This window comes from Canis aureus, chromosome 9 (assembly GCF_053574225.1).
Source record: "Canis aureus isolate CA01 chromosome 9, VMU_Caureus_v.1.0, whole genome shotgun sequence".
NCBI lineage: Eukaryota > Metazoa > Chordata > Mammalia > Carnivora > Canidae > Canis > Canis aureus.
This window is the reverse complement of record NC_135619.1, coordinates 24768612-24788748: the sequence shown is the minus strand read 5'-3', so window position 1 is coordinate 24788748 and position 20137 is coordinate 24768612. Positions and strand designations below refer to the sequence as shown.

Genomic DNA, 20137 nt, shown 5'->3' with positions numbered 1-20137 from the left:
TGGATAGTCTTTCCTCCTTTATCGAATATTAGTTGACCATAAAGTTCAGGGTCCACTTCTGGGTTCTCTATTCCGTTCCATTGATCTATGTGTCTGTTTTTGTGCCAGTACCACACTGTCTTGATGACCACAGCTTTGTAGTACAACCTGAAATCTGGCATTGTGATGCCCCCCCACCCCCCGCTATGGTTTGCTTTTTTAAAATTCCCCTGGCTATTCGGGGTCTTTTCTGATTCTGTTTGTCGGTTCCACAGTTCTTCTGGTCTCGATTTCATTGAGTTCTGCTTGAATCTTTATTAACTCTCTTCTTCTGCTGGGTGTAGGATCTATTTGCTGTTTTTTCTCTAGCTCCTTTATGTGTAAGGTTAGCTTTTGCTGCATCCCAAAGATTTTGAACGGTTGTATCTTCATTCTCATTGGTTTCCATGAATCTTTTTAATTCTTCCTTAACTTCCTGGTTGACCCTTTCATCTTTTAGCAGGATGGTCCTTAACTTCCACGTGTTTGAGGTCCTTCCAAACTTCTTGTTGTGATTTAGTTCTAATTTCAAGGCATTATGGTCTGAGAATATGCAGGGGACGATCCCAATCTTTTGGTATCATTCAGACCCGATTTGTGACCCAGTATGTGGTCTTCTGGAGAAAGTTCCATGTGCACTTGAGAAGAATGTGTATTCAGTTGAGTTTGGATGTAAAGTTCTGTAGATATCTGTGAAATCCATCTGGTCCAGTGTATCATTTAAAGCTCTCGTTTCTTTGGAGATGTTGTGCTAGAAGACTTATCGAGTATAGAAAGAGCTAGATTGAAGTCACCAAGTATAAGTGTATTATTACCTAATTATTTCTTCACTTTGGTTATTAATTGATTGATATATTTGGCAGCTCCCACATTCGGGGCATATATATTGAGGATTGCTAAGTCCTCTTGTTGGATAGATCCTTTAAGTATGATATAGTGTCCCTCTTCATCTCTCACTACAGTCTTCGGGGTAAATTTTAGTTTATCTGATATAAGGATGGCTACCCCTGCTTTCTTTTGAGTTTAGTGTCATTATACCTATTCAGTCCCTGTTTGTGGATTGCTCCATTGGACTTCCTTTTTCTTTTACAGAGTCCCCCTTAATATTTCTTGGAGAACTGATTTGGTGATCACATATTCTTTCAGTTTCTGCCTATCTTGGAAGGTCTTTATCTCTCCTTTTATTCTGAATGAGAGCCTTGAAGGATAAAGTATTCTCAGCTGCATGTTCTTCTCATTTAGGACCCTGAATATATCCTGCCAACCCTTTCTGGCCTGCCAGGTCTCTGTGGAGAGGTCTCTGTGGAGAGCCTTGAAGGATAAAGTATTCTCAGCTCCATGTTCTTCTCATTTAGGACCCTGAATATATCCTGCCAACCCTTTCTGGCCTGCCAGGTCTCTGTGGAGAGGTCTGCCTCCCCATAAAAGTCAGGGATTTCTTGTCTCTTGCTGCTTTAATGATCTTCTCTTTATCTTTGGAATTTGCAAGCTTCACTATTAAATGTCGAGGTGTTGAACGGCTTTTATTGATTTTAGGGGGGGGATCTCTCTATTTCCTGGATCTGAATGCCTGTTTCCCTTCCCAGATTAGGAAAGTTTTCAGCTATGATTTGTTCAAATACATATTCTGGCCCTTGTCTCTTTCGGCGCCCTCAGGAACCCCAATTAAAGGTAGGTTTTTCTTCCTCAGGCTGTCGTTTATTTTCCCTTAATCTATCTTCATAGTCTTTTAATTGTTTGTCTCTTTTTTCCTCAGTTTCCCTCTTTGCCATCAGCTTGTCTTCTATGTTACTCACTCGTTCTTCCACCTCGTTAACCCTCGTCGTTAGGACTTCTGGTTTGGATTGCATCTCATTCAATTGATTTTTAATTTCTGCCTGATTGGATCTAAATTGTGCAGTCATGAAGTCTCTTGAGTCCTTTATGCTTTTTTCTAGAGCCACTAGTAGCTTTATAATAGTTCTCTTGAATTGGCTTTCTGACATTGAATTGTAATCCAGATTTTGTAACTCTGTGGGAGAGAGGACTGTTTCTGATTCTTTCTTTTGAGGTGAGGTTTTCCTTCTAGTCATTTTGCTCAGTGCAGAGTGGCCAAAAACAAGTTGTATTGGGAAAAAGAGAAAAAGAGAGGAGAGAAAGAAGGAAAGAAAAGAGAAAAAGAAAAAAGAAAAAAAAAAGGAAGGAAAAAAAGAAAAAAAAAAGGAAGGAAAAAAAGAAAAAAGAGAAGAAAAAGAGAAAGAAAAAGAAAGAAAGGAAAAAAGGAGGTGGGGAAGCAAACAAATAAAAAGCCAAAACAAAACAAAACAAAACAAAACACGGGGGAGTATCTTCTGATTCTGTGTACTTTAAGTCCCTTGACTTCCCCTGGACCTTGTCCGTCTAGCTGGTCTTCTGGGGGAGGGGCCTGTTGTGCTGATTTTCAGGTGTGAGTACTTGGGGGAGCTGCTCTGCCCCCTGCCTGGTGCAGGGCTCAGTGGGGGTTGTTTACCCCGTGAGGCCCCAGGAGGAACATCCCCAGTGGCGGGGCCAGCTCTGGAGCCCTGGAGTCAGCTCCTGCAGTAGCTCCAGAGCTCTCCTTCTGCAGGGCCTGGAAGCTCCGGGCGGGGCCGCTGATCTGCTCAGCTGGGGCAGGAGCGTCCTTGCTGTCCTGGGCCCTCCCGGCCTCTGCCTGTCCCGGGGGTGGGGAGGCCGGATCCCGGGCTGTGTCCCGGCGCCCTGTGCTCCCGGGACCTGTGCTGTTGGATTCGCGCTCCCGCCCCGCAGCCCCCTCCGCGGAGCCGCCCCGGAGCCCCCCCGAGCTGCTCCCGCCCCGCAGCCCCCTCCGCGGAGCCGCCGCCCGAGCCCCCCCAGCTGCTCCGGGTCCCCCAGTGCGCGCTGCAGCCCTTAGGGAGCTCGGCGCACTCTCCCGGGGCGCAGGTGTCTGTTAGTGTCCCAGGGAGCCCGAGGGCATCCCCGCCCTCCTGGGTCCTGCTCCAACTCCCTGCGAGCCCCTTTCCGCCCGGGAAGGTCGGTGCAGCTCCTGCGTCTCCGGGACGGGGCTCTCCTGTCCTGGGGACACTCGCCCCGGCCTCAGCCCGGCTCTTCGCGGGGCCCCTCCCCCTTGGAGGCCTTTTGTTTCTTTATTTCTTTTTTCCCGTCTTCCTACCTTGATAGAAGCCCGAACTCTTCTCACTGTAGTGTACCAGCTGTTCTCTCTTTAAATCTCAGGCTGAATTCGTAGATTTTCAGGATGATTTGAAGGTTATCTAGGTAGTTTGGTGGGGACAGGTGATTTGGGGACCCTACTCTTCCACCGTCTTGCCCCTCCTCTTGTTGTTGGCCCTCTTATTTTAACGTAATTGACCATATTTTTGTGGGTTTATTTCTGGGCTCTGTACTCTGTTCTATTGATTTTATTTTTTATTTTTTTAAAGATTTTATTTTATTTATTTTCCACACACACACACACACACACACACACACACACAGAGACAGAGACACAGGCTGAGGGAGAAGCAGGCTCCACGCAGGGAGCCCGATGCGGGACTCAATCCTGGGACTCCAGAATCAGGCTCTAGGCCAAAGGCAGGCACCAAATCACTGAGCCACCCAGGCGTCCATGTCCTATTGATTTATATGTCTGTTTTTATGCCAATGCCATATTATTTTACTGCATCTTTGTAATATAGTTTGAAATCAGAGAGCATGATGTCTTCAGCTTTTTTTCTTCTTTTTCAAGATTGCTTTGCTTACTCAAGGTTTTCTGTAATTCCATAGAAATTTTAAGATTATTCATTTTATTTCTTTAAAATTGCCATTGGAATTTTAAGATATTGCATCAAACCTATAGATTGCTTTGGATTGTATGGAGATTGAATCAGTAATCAAAAACCTCCCAAACAAAAATGTCCATAACCGGATGGTTTCACTATTGTGTTCTCCCAAACATTTAAAAAGAACTAAAACCAACCCTTTTCAAATTCTTCCAAAAAAGACAAGAGGAGGGAACACTTTCTAACTCATATCTGAGGCCAGCATTACTCTAATACCGAAACCAGATAAGGATGCCATAGGAAAAAAAAAAAAATACCAGCCAACATTCCTGGTAAACATAGATACAAAAATCTTCAACAAAATACCAGTAGACCAAATTCAACAATATATTAAAAGGATCATACATCATGATCAAAATAAGATTTATTTCATGCATGCATGCATGGAGGGTACAACAACTTCAAATCCATGTAATATATCACATAAAAAGAAGGATAAAAATATGACCATCTCAATAGATACAGATAAAAGCATTTAACAATGTATTTCTGTCCCAAAGCATTTAACAATGTATTTCTGTCCCAAAAATAATATATATTTTTATGTGTTTTTCTGTCCTGCTGGTTTGTCACTGCTCTGTAAACTCCTCTTACCTGAGCAATAGATTGCTGATTTCATACAATAATGAATAGGCTCATAGGTATTAAAACACCCTTATGGAAACTGCAAGTATAGTTAATTAATGGAACCCATAATTATTCAAAAATTGAATAACCCTGCACCCAATTGATTAAATCATATATAAATACATGGACTTCTGTTGATACAAAACAGTATTTCACATAATCCAATAGTAATTTCTAATTAAATACAAAGAGAAAAGTTTCATTTTAAAAATTTACTACATATGGTAATTTTTAATTCAAAAATAAAATATGATACTCGTACTAAATGCTAAAGTAATAAACGAACTTATAGGAGTTATAATTAAGAAAGAGATGTATAAGTACTACTTCTTTTAAAGATTTATTTATTTTATTTATTTATTTATTTATTTATTTATTTATTTATTTATTTATTTCAGAGAGAGAGAGTGAGCAGGGGGAAGGACAGAGGGAGAGAGTGAATCCTCAAGCTAACTCCCTGCTGAGCAAGTTGCCCAAGGCAGGGCTCTGAGATCATGACCTAACCTGAAATCAAGAGCCAGACACAACTGACTGAGCCACTCAGGCACCCCTATCAGTTCTATTTTAAAACATTTTTTAGCATAAACATAAAAAAATAAAATAAAATATAATAAAACATTTTTTAGAAGTGGTAACAACTTTAATAAAATTTAAATACAAAATTAGTAATTTTGAAAATTGAACTAAAATTATTTTAGTTATGGTTAAGATAATCAGGTACAAAAAAGACACGTGAAGTAAATATAATTGAAAGTTGAAAGTGCTTAGATAAAAGAAAAAATACAACAATTAATAGCTTCTCTTTATTTTGGCCTAATATTGAATATGTAATAAATATACAATTTGTACAAAATGAAAAAATTAAAATTTTTATCAATAAGTTAGGTTTTGAAAAAAAAATAAGTTAGGTTTTGGCCAATGTTAGTATTAAATTAAACATCTTTTATTACTAGTTTGGTGAATTTTTTAAAAAAATTATGAACGCACATTATATTTTATCAAATATTTCTCGTGCATCTGTGTAGGTGATACTTTTAAACTATTATTTTTATTATTGAATTAGTTTAGTAGATATACTATTATTAGTACTTTCTTAGATTCCTTGGGAAGATCCAGTTTGTCCATTATACTTTTTATATTTACAGTAATTTCATAAATAATATTAATTTTTAATTTTCCTTTTTGGTATATACTATTATACTGGCTTCATTAAATAGGTTGGGAACATTTCCTCTTTCTCTAGTCTATCAAAGAGACTAATGATAAGGTGATTAATTATTTTTCCTTTTGTGCTTGACAGAATTGTTCTATAGAAAAAATGGAAACTTCTTGTTCTTTTTAATGGGGAGTGGATTTCAAATACTTATTCATTTATTTTATACTTATAGGCCCTTTTGGAATCTCTCCTATTTGAGTCAGTTTTGGAAAGTGGTAGTTTTCTAGAAAATTGTTCAATCATTTTTCATTTTAAGATGTATCAATACTTTTTTTTTTAAAGATTTTATTTATTTATTCATGAGAGACACAGAGCGAGAGAGAGAGAGAGAGGGAGGCAGAGACACAGACAGAGTGAGAAGCAAGCTCCATGCAGGGAGCCCAACGGGGACTCGATCTAGGGTCTCCAGGGTCTCCACAACCTGGGCTGAAGGCGGTGCTAAACCGCTGAGCCACCCAGGCTACCCATATTAATACTTTTATATTATTATTTTGTTATCTTATTAATCTTTCCTGTAGCTGTAATTATGTCCTTTCTATTCCAAATGTTGCTTACATCTTAATTTTCTCTTTAAAATTCTGCTAGAGAGGACCCTTGGGTGGCTCAGTGGTTTGGCGCCTGCCTTCGGCCCAGGGCGTGATCCTGGAGTCCCGGGATCGAGTCCCACATCGGGCTCCTTGTGGAGGCTACTTCCCCAATGCCTGTGTCTCTGCCTCTCTCTCTCTCTCTGTCTCTCATGAATAAATAAAATTTTTAAAATTAATAAAATAAAATAAAATAAAATTCTGCTAGAAGTTTAATTTTTTATTTTTATATACTTACTTTCTATTGCAGTATTTTAAAACCTAATATTTATATATAGAAATGTGCATATAATAATTACATAACAATAAGTTTTCATAAACTGGACACATCTAGGTAATACACCTATATGAAGAAACAGAATATTCCCCAGACTCTAAAGACCCTTAATGCAATGGTCATTACATTACACACCACCATCATTACACACCACCACCTCAACTATGCTCTGTATACTTTTTTTTTCAAATTTTTATTTAAATTCTAGTTAGTTAACATATAGTGTAATATTGGTTTCAGGAGCAGAATTTAGTGATTTGTCACATATAATACCTAGTCCTCATTACAACAAGTGAGCACATCCCCCATTGGCCTTAATACACATCACCCATTGGCCCATCCTCCACCCACCTTCGTCTAGCAACCATCAGTTTGTTCTCTATCTTTAAGAGTCTCTTACTTGTTTCCCCCACTTCCCCTTCTCATACATTCATCTGTTTTGTTTCTTAAATTCCATATGAATGAAATCATATGCTATTTCTTTCTCTGACTGACTTATTTTGCTTAGCATAATATTTATTATTTTATTCATGTCATTGCAAATAGCAAGATTTCAGTATTTTTTTAAAGATTTTATTTATTTATTTATTTGAAAGAGAGAGAGAGAGTTACATGCAGGGGGAGGGGCAGAGGGGCAAGCAGACTTCCCACTGAGTGCAGAACCCTATGTGGGGCTTGATCCCTGGACCATGAGACTAGGACACTGACAAAATCAGACAACCAACTGAGCCACCCAGGTGCCCCAAGATTTCATTATTTTTGATGGCTAAGTAGTATCCCATTGTACATATATGTACCATCTATTCTTTATCCATTCATTAGTAGATGGACATGGCTCTTTCCATAGTTTGACTGTTGTTGAAAATGCTGATATTTTATTTGGGTGCATGTCTCCCTTTGAATCTATATTTTTGTATCCTTTGAGTAAAGTAGTGCAACTGCTAGTAGTGCAATTGCTGAGTTGTAGGGTAGTTCTGCTTTTAACTTCTTCAGGATGTATAGACTTCTAACAGCATAAGTATTGCCATTTTGGCATTTTTTTGTGGATACCTGATTTCTGTTGATTGACATTCATTTTAGGTTTGTGAAATTCATCTATATTATTGCATGTCATTTGCAATTATTTATCCCATTGTTGTGTAGTATTCTGCCATATGAACTTAGAAGTTATTCATTCATTCTATGCTTGATGAGCTTTGGGGTGGTTTCCAGATTGGAGCTACTAACATGTGAGCATTATGAGGATGCATAACTTAATTTTTGTTTTAAACACATCAGTCAGGAGTTTCTAGGGCCTAAGGTATGCATATATTCAGTTTTAGTAGATACTGACAAAAATTGTCTAAAATGTTTGCCAAGTCAAGTACCCCTCACCACCAATAACAATAGTATGTGAAAGTTCCTGTTAATCCAAACACTTTCCATTACTTGGTATTCTCCTTAATTTCTCACTTTATTTTTATGAGTATGTGGTATTATACCATTGTGATTTAATTTAAATATATCTAATGCCTAATGTATATTTACTGTTAAGTTCCTAAGTTATGAACTTAACATTTTTTCTTGTATATTTTTTTCATAAAACTATTCCTTGTAACTTTTGCCAGTTATGTCACCTTTTAAGTTTCTAAAGTGTAAAATAGTAGATCAAATAGAAAGACCTCTAAGTTATATTTAGTTTTAAACATCTTATTCAATCCATATGAAAAATTAATTTCTATAGTATGCCAAAACATAGTGTTACAAACCAAAATGATAGATATTATATATGTAGAATTAATGAAATATTTGGCAGTTAATTTAGGAAAAGAGGCTATTTATACTTCACCTCAGTGAGTTGTTTTTGTTAAGAATTAGAAGGATGACAATTCCATTTACCATTCAAACAGGAAAGAAAAATGTAACAAAGTCCTATGTTTGAAGTCAATATTTTCAATTTAAGTCCATAATGGATTTTAGTATTGAAAGACTTAAAAATAAACATAATTTTCCCCCAATTCTATTTATATATACAATGCAAGATACATTTTTATATAACAATATACTTGAATTTGAAAGGACAATTAAATATAAAAATATATTAAGTAAAAAATACCAATAGAGGAAATAAGGTGTGGAACAGAGTTCTTACTTGACTTCACCCATATTCTTTTTTCCTTTGCTCATTTTTTTTAAATTCAAATTCAGTTTGCCAGCATATAGTCTGACATCCAGTGCTCATCTCATCATGTGCCCTTCTTAAGGCCCGTCACCCAGTTACCCTATCTTCCCACCCACCTCCCCTTCTGAAACCCTTTGTTTGTTGCCAGAGTTAGGAGTCTCTTATGGTTTGTCTTCCCCTCTAATTTTTCCCCACTCAGTTTCCCCCCTTCTTTATGGTACCTTTTACTATTTCTTATATTCCATATATGAGTGAAACCATGATAATTGACTTTCTCAATTGATGATTGACTTTCTCAATTGATGATTGACTTATTTCATTATACCCTCAAGTGCCATCCATGTCAATGTAAATTGTAGGTATTCATCCTTTCTGATGGCTGAGTAATATTCCATTGTGTGTGTGTGTGTGTGTGTGTGTATACACGTATATATATCACATTTTCTTTATCTATCCATCTGTTGAAGGACATCGTGGTTCCTTCCACAGTTTGGCTATTGTGGACGTTGCTGTTATGAACACTGGGGTGCAGGTGTCCCATTGTTTCATTACATCTGTAAATGTAATGGGGTAAATACCCAGTAGTGAAATTGCTGGGTCATAGGGTGCCTCTATTTTTAACTTTTTGAGGAACCTCCACACTGTTTTCTAGAATGGATGCACCAGCTCAAATTCCAACCAAAGTACAAGAGGGTTCCCCTTTCTCCACATCCTCACCAACATTTGTTGTTTCCTGTCTTGTTATTTTTAGTCATTCTCACTGTGAAAAGTGGTAACTCATTGTGGTTTTGATATATATTTCTGTGATGACAAATGATATGGAACATTTTTTTCACATGCTTGTTGGCTTGTTGGTCTTCTTTGGAGAAATGTCTGTTCATATCTTCTGCCCATTTCTTGACTTGATTGTTTGTTTTTTGGGTGTTGAGTTTGATAAGTTCTTTATAGATCTTAGATACTAGCCCTTTATCTGATGTGTCATTTGCAAATATCTTCTCCCATTCTGTAGGTTGTTTTTTAGCTTTGTTGGCTGTTTCCTTTGCTGTACAAAAGCTTTTTTATCTTGATGAAATCTCAATAGTTCATATTGCTTTGGTTTTCCGTGCCTTTATAGACATGTCTTGCAAGAAGTTGCTGTATCCAACTTCAAAAAGGTTGCTGCCTGTGTTCTCCCCCTAGGATTTTGATGGATTCCTGTATCACATTAAGAACTTCCATCCAAAAAAAAAAAAAAAAAAAAAGAATTTCCATCCATTTTGAGTTTATCTTTGTGTGTAGTGCAAGAGAATGGTCCAGTTTTGTTTTTCTGCATTTGGCTGTCCAATTTTCCCAACACCATTTATTGAAGAGACTGTCTTTTTTCCATTGGATATTCTTTCCTGCTTTGTCAAATGTTAGTTGACCATAGAGTTGAAGGTCAATTTCTGGGTTTTCTATTCTGTTCCATTGATCTATATGTCTTTTTTTTTTTTCTGCCAGTACCCTGCTGTCTTGATCACAGCCTTGTAATACAGCTTGAAGTCAAACTCTAATTCTTTGCAGATGACATGATACTATATATGGAGAACCCAAAAGACTGCATCTTAAAATTGCTAGAACTGATACAGCAATTCAGCAATGTGGCAGGATACAAAAGTTAATACACAGAAATCAGTTGCATTTCTATACATTAACAAAGAGTGAAGAAAGAGAAATTAAGTAATTGATCCCATTTACAATTGCACAATTACAATAATCATAAGATACCTAGGAATAAACCTAATCCTTTGCTCATTTTAATCTGCATTTTTCTGCAATAAATCATAACTGTGAGTAGGACATTTTTTCTTATTCCCGAGTCCTTTTAGTGAACCACCATATTTAAGGTGCTCTTGATAACCCCATCTAACTTATATAACCTACCTATTTTCATCCACCAAAACAGATGAGCCTTAAGTGGAATATTTTAAAATGTTGAATGTTATGTAGATGAGTAAATACATGAAAATTTGGCAGCAAAATTTACATAGCATGTTACAACTAAGCAGAAGTGTATGTCCTTTAGAGTTGGCTTGCAATAATTTAAAAATCATATCACTTAGTGGCCATACACATAAAATTTTTCAAAATGTGATGCTACTCTTACCGTGGTTGGTTCTATACCTGTAGTATTACCCTACTTGCTGTCAACTATTTCTACTATTACCAAGGCATCTCTAGGGCTCTAAGAAGCAGATTCTGAAAATGAGTCACTCATGTTAAAGGATGAGAAAACAATATTAAGTCAATAGTTTGGTTTTGGATAGCTGCTGTGATGAGGAGCAATTGCTGCATAAAAATCAATGTGGAATCTGAAGTGAAGGAGAAGTCCTGCAGTGCCCAAGAGTTCCTAGCATACATGCCAGTAAATGATAGATATTCCTTAACAATAATATTTGTATTCATCATTTTTTGAAGTGGTTATGGAGTTTTTAGGATATAAGTACTTACTAAGTTGTTTAGCCATTCAATAAACAATTATGTATTTCTTTCAGCTAAAGGTGCTATGAGACAAAACACAGCACAACAGACCACTAAGAGCGCTGAGAACAGAGGAAGTTTTGGAATGTCTTATCTCTGACATTTAATAACATAGAATCTCGGGATTTCTTTACCTTAGAGTTATTGAACCAGGATCTAAATCTCATATAGACCAACCAGAAGTTTGACAAGCATCCTCATCGACTGTGATAATTTACATCTACATTTTCAGAAATATTCTTTGTTACTGCCTATGATTATTTTTGCCTAGTGATTAGAGATTTCATGAAGTTTGGCTTAATGATATTGTTCATATTCGTTATGGTCAATTGGTAGTGTTTTATATTAATGTTGTTGTTTATTATTATTTTCATTATTATATGTATAAGGACATTTTTTTGCAGCAATGCACAAGTTTCAAAGAAGTTGTAATCTTAAGACCTCCCATTGGAACCAATTAGCACTTAAAATGTTTATCATGAAAACTCTAATTGTTCCTTAATACATGCACTCTATGTTAAATTTTAATGAGGTTATTTATTTGGTTCTTCTGACAATGGGCCTTTATATTCTACATGTGCCTTTGATGGTATTAATGAGCTATTATAAAATAGTTCTGTAAAAAGAACTTCCATATGATTCTTTGATCTGTGGAAGTGTTAGAATTTTGTTATTAATTAGCTTACAAATGTTGAGAGCAAAGGGCACCATTAACTCTTGCAGGAAGACTTACCTCTGGCTTAACTGTAGAGAAAGAAAAAGGTTGTAGAAGGATGTTGACTTAAAGTTAGTCATACAGATTAATCAATATGAGAGATGCTGTGAGAAAAAAAATTGTGCAATAAAACCATTTGGAAAAAGCAGGATATAGTGTTATCTTCATAATTCATCATCTCTATTTTCATATTAAGTGTCCTGAGTATGTCTCTACTAAATAATCAAGGTAAACATTGTTAAATTCATTGATTGGCTATGAAAACTTCGTGTTTTTTTTTTTTTTGAGGTAACACTCAGTAGTAGTCCAAATAATTAGCATTCCTAGCAAGATACTTTGAGAAATGCTGTGCAAGAAATGTATTATGATATTCAACAGCACTCAGTGTTCATTGAATGTCCGTTATATATCAGTCACTGCTAGATGTTGGGCATGCAATGATAGAGATAGGTAGGCATAATCTCTTATCCTCCTGGAAATAGACAGTCAATTCAATAAGTTGCTGAAATAAAATGTAAAATATTTTATCACTATGCTATGAATTGACAACACAACAAAGGTGACCATAAGAGAATTTTTAGAAAAGAGCTAGTGTAAGATCTGAAATATGAGTAGTTGAGTGTTGTATATAGTGTAGTAGGAGACAAATAGAAACACAGGGAGAGACAGAGAGAGAGGCAGGCAGGCTTGGGAGAGGTAGAAAGAGGTAGAGAATATTCCAGCTTTGGAAATAAATTTAGTGACATTGCATTTAGTTCTGCAGACTAAGAGAACATGGTTTCTCATTTAGTATATGTTCTATGTCAAATGAGGAGGCATTTAAAGTTTTCAGTTTTCAAGCAAGAGCATATTAGAAAATCACTCTGACTGCAATGTAGATCATGGTTGTAGGCTATCATGGAGAAGTGGCTGTGGGGGTTTTAGATATATTTGAAAATGTAGATTGACATAATTTTATTTCTAATTGCATAGTAGAATTTTATGACTATGACCCTCAAATTTGAGTTATTGTGGAAAGCTGAAGTGTTCAGTGTTGGGCATGTTGAGTTTGAAGAAAACAATTTAAAGGACTAGAGGAGGCAAAGAGCTTGCAAGGAAATATGTCCAATCATAGGGTGGAAACAGAAGGCAAGGAGACATTTGTGGAAGAATTGGTGGAAGGAAAAATGGGAATATGAAAAATAATTTCAAATTGGACATAGTATATTTCTTGAAAACATAAAGAATGACATTTCCTCCTTCTAAAACTGACACAAAGAGCAAGATGTGGGTGAAGATGGTAAAAAGGTATAAACTTGCAATTATAAGAAAGTAAGTTCTGGAGATGCAGTGTGCAACATGATGACTGTGAGTAATAACAAGGTTTGTATATTTGGAAGTTACTGAGAGCCTAGATCTTAAAAGTTATCACCAGAAGTTCACATAGTTACAACTTTGTAACTATATGACTTGATGGGTTGTTAACTAAACTTGTGTCAATCATTTCACAGTATGTCCATATACCAAATCATCACAGTGTACACCTTATACAATGTTACATGTCAATTATGTCTGAATAAAAATGAAAAAAATGATAACCTATATTCAAATACCTATTCTACTTATCAAAATTTAATTTCAAAGTAAAATAAAATGAAACTATGCCAGTATCCATCTTAGCTGCCTATATGTAGAAATCCTTCCAATGTGAGACATTATTTTACTTTTCAGAATGTATCCATCATCAAAAAAATATGTTTATCTTACAACATTGACCCCCTTGCTAAACATAACTTTGTGGGCCCTATGCAAGTACAGGAGTCATGCATTTACAAAGAACATCCTATGTGTATTATACAAAATATTATCAATTATTTAACAACAAAATCTTTCACTATTGCAAAAATACAAAGATGTAAGAAATAGTTCTATTTATACCTATTAGGATGGGAAAGAAGAACATTTAATTAAAATAAATGGTAAGTAAAGCCTTGATCCTAAAACACCTGATCACATAATTAAATTACTTAAGAGATAAAAATGACAGGCTTTATAATAATCGTATGGTGGTTTGAGTATTAAATCTTAAATGTCTCAATATTCAAATGCATTTTATTTTTATTTTATACTTAAGTGATTTATATAGACTCTATTTCAAGGTGCTCTCCTGTGAAATTCAAGTGTATCTTAATTCCCACCTCCAAGATGATGACAGAAAAATACAGAGAAAAATTACCTTATTTCTATTTCAGTTTACAAATGAGATTCTTTATTGTCACTTTTCTCTGGAGGTGAAATGCAAAATATTAATATAGGCAATGATTAGTAATTTGCCATATGAATGGTATAGTAATCAAAAGAAAGGAAATTTTTTAAAGAATTTATTTATTTGTTTGTGTGTTTGTTTATTTATGACACAGAGAGCAAGAGAGAGGCAGAAACATAGGCAGAGGGAGAAGCAGGCTCCATGCAGGAAGCTTGATGTGGGGCTCAATCCTGGGACTCCAGGATCATGCCCTGGGCCAAAGGCAGACACTTAACTGCTGAGCCACCCAAATGTCCCAAAAGAAAGAAAATATTGATGGAACAAAAGAATATCAAGTAAAAGGGAGGGAGATTTACAGAACAGTAATGATTTTAAGCAGTACAATTATTTCACTGGTCAATCTTTCACTAGGAAAGTTTTTGTAATAGGTACTTATTTTAGTTTAGTTTAGTTTAATAGAGCAATTTACAATCTTTTTGTTGTTGTTAAAGATTTTATTTATTTATTCATGAGAGACACAGAGAGTAGAGAGAGAGACAGAGGGAGAGGAAGAAGCAGGCTCCATGCAGGGAGCCTGACGCAGGACTCAATCCCAGGTTTTCAAGATCAGCCCTGGGCTGAAGGAAGCACTAAACTGCTGAGCCACCCAGGCTGTCCGATTTATAGTCTTTTTAATGGTCTTGTTTTTGGATTCTATAAACCATATAAGCTTACAATTTCTTATGTAATAGGATTTATATTAATTATACAGTACTCAGAATAATAGCAAGATTAAGGTTTTTTAATTGAATGAGATCCTTGCATTCATTGTTATTTTTTATATTCAATTATATTACTTTTGCTATTCATAGAGTTGCTTAAAAATTTCAGGTGCCTGGATGTCTTAACCTTCCTGGGATCATGGGAAGCTCTGCTTGCTACAAGCAGGTATGTGATTTTTTTTTTTTTTTTTTTTTTTGGCATAATGGACTATCCTTGGGACAAATGAGAAGCTTAGTAATACAATTTCCCAGACATTTATATTTAGGGGAATGACATTAGGTTTGTTTTGAAATAATTTTTATTTCTTAAAAATATTGATTTAATTAAGTGTGAATATTAACTACTTAATAAGAAAAACGCCATGTGTTTTGGGCCCTAAAATTTTATACTTTTTGATATCCCTTTTTATTTTTATATTTTTAAAATATTTATTTATTTATTTTAGAGAAAGAGAGGGAAAAAGTGGGAGTGGGGAGAGAGGCACAGGGAGAGGGAGAGAGCACCTAAGCAGACTACTGAGATCACAATCTGAGCAAAACCAAGAGTTAAATGCTGAACCAAATGCACCACCCAGGCTCTCCGATAGTCTCTTCTAAAAACAGGACATAAAATTATAAGAGAGTGGCACCTGAGTGACTCGGTGGTTGAGCATTTGCCTTTGGCTCAGGTCATGATTCTGGGATCCTGGGATTGAGTCCTGCATCAGGCTCCCCACGGGATGCCTGCTTCTCCCTCTGCCTATGTCTCTGCCTCTCTCTCTGTGTCTCTCATGAATAAATAAAATCTTTAAAATAAAATAAAATTATAAGAGAAAAGAAATGACAAAAATATAAATTATAAAATGTTTATTAATACCATAAACATAATAAAATTTAAAAAGTAAGTAATTATTAATATTTTGATATATCCCTATTATTTCCATATTTTGGGCTTGCATATTCATATTTCCCCTTCATATCATCATTTTTTATAATAAAATTTTCTATAGAAAAATGAAAAGGTAATTTGGAGTTTTCTCTACTGTAGTTCTCAAAATTTGTTTTAATTACTGAGATTTGACTCTCCACATGGACTTGTTCACTCAAGAGTAGCACTGTAGTAACATTCAGATGTGTATTATAACAGTTAGGAATTAGAATTCTGATATTTTCTCTTTTGCATGATTCCCATGAGAAAAGGTAAAAGAAAAATATTGTGCATTCACATTATACAAATACTGCATATATCGCATTATACTACTGCATTATATATTTCTGATAGAATTTGATTAAAATTTAACTAGAATTAAATCTTCCACTTTTACTTTTTCTCATGGAATTTTTGGAAGAATTTGCATGACTTCCTTCTTATTCTGTTCACTTTAAACTTTGTTACCCTTCCACTGTGTGCATACCTCTCATTCAAGGCATTTTGGGCACTTTGTAACATCATTAGTCCTTATCCCCAGAGCCTCTGTCCTGTGATGTTAGGTAAGTTGGCATAGTGGAGCTCCTCTCTACCAGATGGGCACTAATAACCTAACTATGCATTGAATTCACCACAATTCATATAATGACGTTGGTCTATATCTTAAATGTAGCGCAAATCCAACTTCATTCCTGGATCCCCAATGTGTTCAAAATCACTCCAGCAACATATAATTGTCTATAAAGTATGTGGTTTTTACTTGATTTCAGTCAAAATATTACTCTTAAATATCTTTTTTTTTTTTTTTTTTTAATGTAGGATCACATGAACACATCGCTGTAGTTTCTCTCAAGGTCCAGGAGGGGCCTATGAAAGTGAATAGCACTGTGTTAAGCTTCATTAGCTTCACATTAATCTACCTCTCTGCTTCCATTCTTAATCACACATTTTTATGGCTACTAAAAACAGCTTCCCACTAATAAAAATAATACATGGTATATTTCAGTGACTGGCAAGGTGATTAATTACAGGCTAAAATCTGGGTTATTCTTCATGAGAAAATAATTGCTATGATTATCTTTAGACCTGATATGCATTTAAATGAAGAATTTTAAAAGAAATGTTCTAATTGTCTTGACTTTGTAAAATTTCCAAATCTTATTCTTCTTATGGAAATCAGTTCTTGTAATTCTAAGCTCTTAAGATAAATCATTTAGTGATGACTAATTAATAGAATGTCAAAGATGATGTTTGTACTTTATATTTTCTACTTATAGTGTTACATTTTCCTAAAAATCAAAATTATTGTGAAATACTGAATCATAAAAATCTAAATAAAAATATCTATGGATTTTATAACAAAATGGAAAATATTAACTTTCATTGTTATAAAGATGGCTATATTTTATGTGAATTAATGAAGCCTCAACTGATCATACACGTATTGTTTATTTTGCTTGAAAATACAGTATCTGACAATTTCATTGCAACTAAAGCAATTTGTCTAGCACCACTTTTTATGCAGTTTCATAAATAAGTAATGGGAAATGAATCCACACACGTTACAAAAGGACTTTTGATAGTCAGCACTAATATGTAAATGGCCTTTTAGGCTGTAGCAAACTGAAATAAATCCTTAGTGACTTGGCAAACATTTTCACTTCAGCATTGAATTCAGTCAAGTGTTCTGATAAGCTTTGAGTTTGAGCTTAACTGTTCATTTATTTCTATTCCATAGTGAATATTGAGAGCCATTTCAGGAATCTGATCTGCATCCTCCAAGGAGAAACTTTCTAAACAAACACAAGAAGCCTTTTAAGGGAACCCTGTGCACTCTTAATAACAAGTCATTTAAAAGTAGATACTATTAAACCCAAACTCATTTTTATTGAATATTTTTCTTTGAACCTTTAATGACTTTCTCATTGTGATTTATAGTTTAAATATGTCTGAAAAAGCAGCAAAATATATTACACAGGATAATTCTTTTTTAAATTCAGTAATTGTCCAGACTCTCTACAGAGGAAGGACTGTGGCATTTGGACATGATTTCTCTAGCATGAGGAATTCCTAATAAAATTCCAAAGATAGGCAGTTGCATCTAAGCAGCATATAGATTTAAAGTAGTGAAAATAAAATAAAATAAATTTAAAGTAGTCTACATTCTGGAAAACACACAATAGGTATTAAAATTGATTCACATTTAGAAGTACTTAAAAGGTATAGGAAAACTATTAATAAGAAATGTAAAGCACTGGAGTTGCCTTTAATAATTTATTTATTCTTTTTAGAAGCTAAAGTAGATCTTATGTTAGAAAACTCTTCCACTAAAAGTAATTTATGCCAATGTATTTATTTTATAAGATATTTATGTTTCCGTTAAACGAGAACGTGTTTGGCCAAAGATCATCATACACACAATCCAAGTCAAATAGACAAATTTTCATTATCAGAACAACTTTATAAAATACAAAGATGTAGAATGATATATAAAAAATATTTCTTTGTGGTTATAGGACCATATAAACACTATGTACGGACTAATTTTAGAACACAAAAGTATGTTATTGAGTAAATATACCTTACAATTTTTAACATTAAATAGTTGGATATAGGAAGCTTCCTTAAGTATATGCATGATGGTATGACTGATAAGTAATTTGGTAGCATTTCCTAGAAACTTTGATGAAGCATGTGGACCTCATGCCCAAGAATCTGCTCATATGATTATGAATGTGTAGGACAATCTAAAGTTAAGTGAAAATAGTCAGAATGAGCAGCACTACAAAAACAGATTGTTCAGGCTTTTGGAATTTGGTAGAATCTACCTTTGATTATGGTGGTGAGTATGATTTGCAAATATTTTACAAAAATACAGAGGCAGCACATTTCAATGTCTTTAGTGACCAGGGTAGTAACATGAGTATGTGAAGCCCCCATAAATAAATAAATAAATAAATAAATAAATAAATAAATAAACAAACAAACAAACAAAACAACCCTCCCACAACTCCCACAAATTTCTACTAATAAAAAACTGTGGGTAGTGTGGTAGAGAGAACCTATCTCAACTAAAAACACTTCAACACATTCTTTGTAACGTCATGCTATTCAATCAAGATATCTACAGAATACAGATGGACTGCAGGCCTTGCTTTTGTTATTTCCTGCCATGATGACTTCATTAGGCATGAGGAAAGTAAACGTGTTAGTTTCTCTTTGGTTACTCCAAAGTCTAGGGACCATGTCATATTTATTTTTAAAGAGATTGCAAAATCAGTTTTTAAGGCATAGTTTAAACATAATAAAACGTACTACTAATTTTCAGGTGTTCGGATCAGTGGGTTTGACAGATGTGCAAACACAAGTAACCATCACACTAAAAAAAAGGTATGTCACATTTTCATCATCCCAAAAGGTAAATTCACCCATGCTACATTCAGTAAATCGCTACTCCCAACACCTGGCCTTGGTATCCATCACTGTAGATTAATCTTGCCTTTATATTGTTTCAGATAATGAATCATGCAGTTGGTACTCTTTGTGTTTGACTTGTTCTATTCGACATCTTATTTTTGATATATTATTGAGGTATCAGTAGTTTGTTGTATTTTATTGCTATTAATCCATTAAATAAGCATAACAGTTTTTTTCATTCCTTGTATTGACAGACCCTTAGCCTATTTCCATTTATGGCCTATTGTGAAAAGTTTTTTGGTGGAATGCCTATGAATGTAGTTGTTTTGTCATATGCTAAATGTATGACCAACTTTACATTTACATTAAATGTAGACCAAGTCTAGGGACCATGCCATATTTATTTTTAAAGAGATTGCCAAACAAATTTCCAAAGTAGTTATATTATTTAACAGAGCATTAGAGTTCTCATTACATCACACACTTGTCCATACTTGATATTTGTGTATATGTTTTCAAAATTTTTGCTATTTCACTTGGTATCTGAAAATTTTTCATTTTGATTTGATTTAGATCTCATGAGCTAATTCCATATATTCAATAACCTTATAATTCTAGGATGGTTCCATATATTCAATCAACCTTATAATCCTAGGATAAATTCCTTTTGGTCATAACATAACTTTATAAATATGTTAGATTTGACATGCTAATATTTTAAATCACTTTTTATCGTAGTATAATTTAAATACATATTTACTATTATTTGGTTAGGGGTTTGTGTTTGTGTGTCTATGGGGGATAGCAGTCTTTAGTTTTTTAGTAATGTTTTTCTCATATTTTCTTTTTTTTAAGATTTTATTTATTTATTCATGAGAGACATGGAGAGAGAAGCAGA

General features: G+C 34.7%; 1 long non-coding RNA gene across 1 annotated transcript in view; it reads left to right on the top strand.

Annotated features, from left to right (window-relative positions):
* LOC144320069 (uncharacterized) overlaps positions 1 to 19249 on the top strand; it is a 139830-nt gene extending 120581 nt beyond the window's left edge. Inside the window, exons 2-3 of the long non-coding RNA XR_013385653.1 lie at positions 15006 to 15081; positions 19151 to 19249. This is a non-coding gene — a long non-coding RNA (uncharacterized LOC144320069). The remainder of the gene's footprint in view (positions 1 to 15005; positions 15082 to 19150) is intronic.
* Positions 19250 to 20137: the final 888 nt, after the last annotated feature.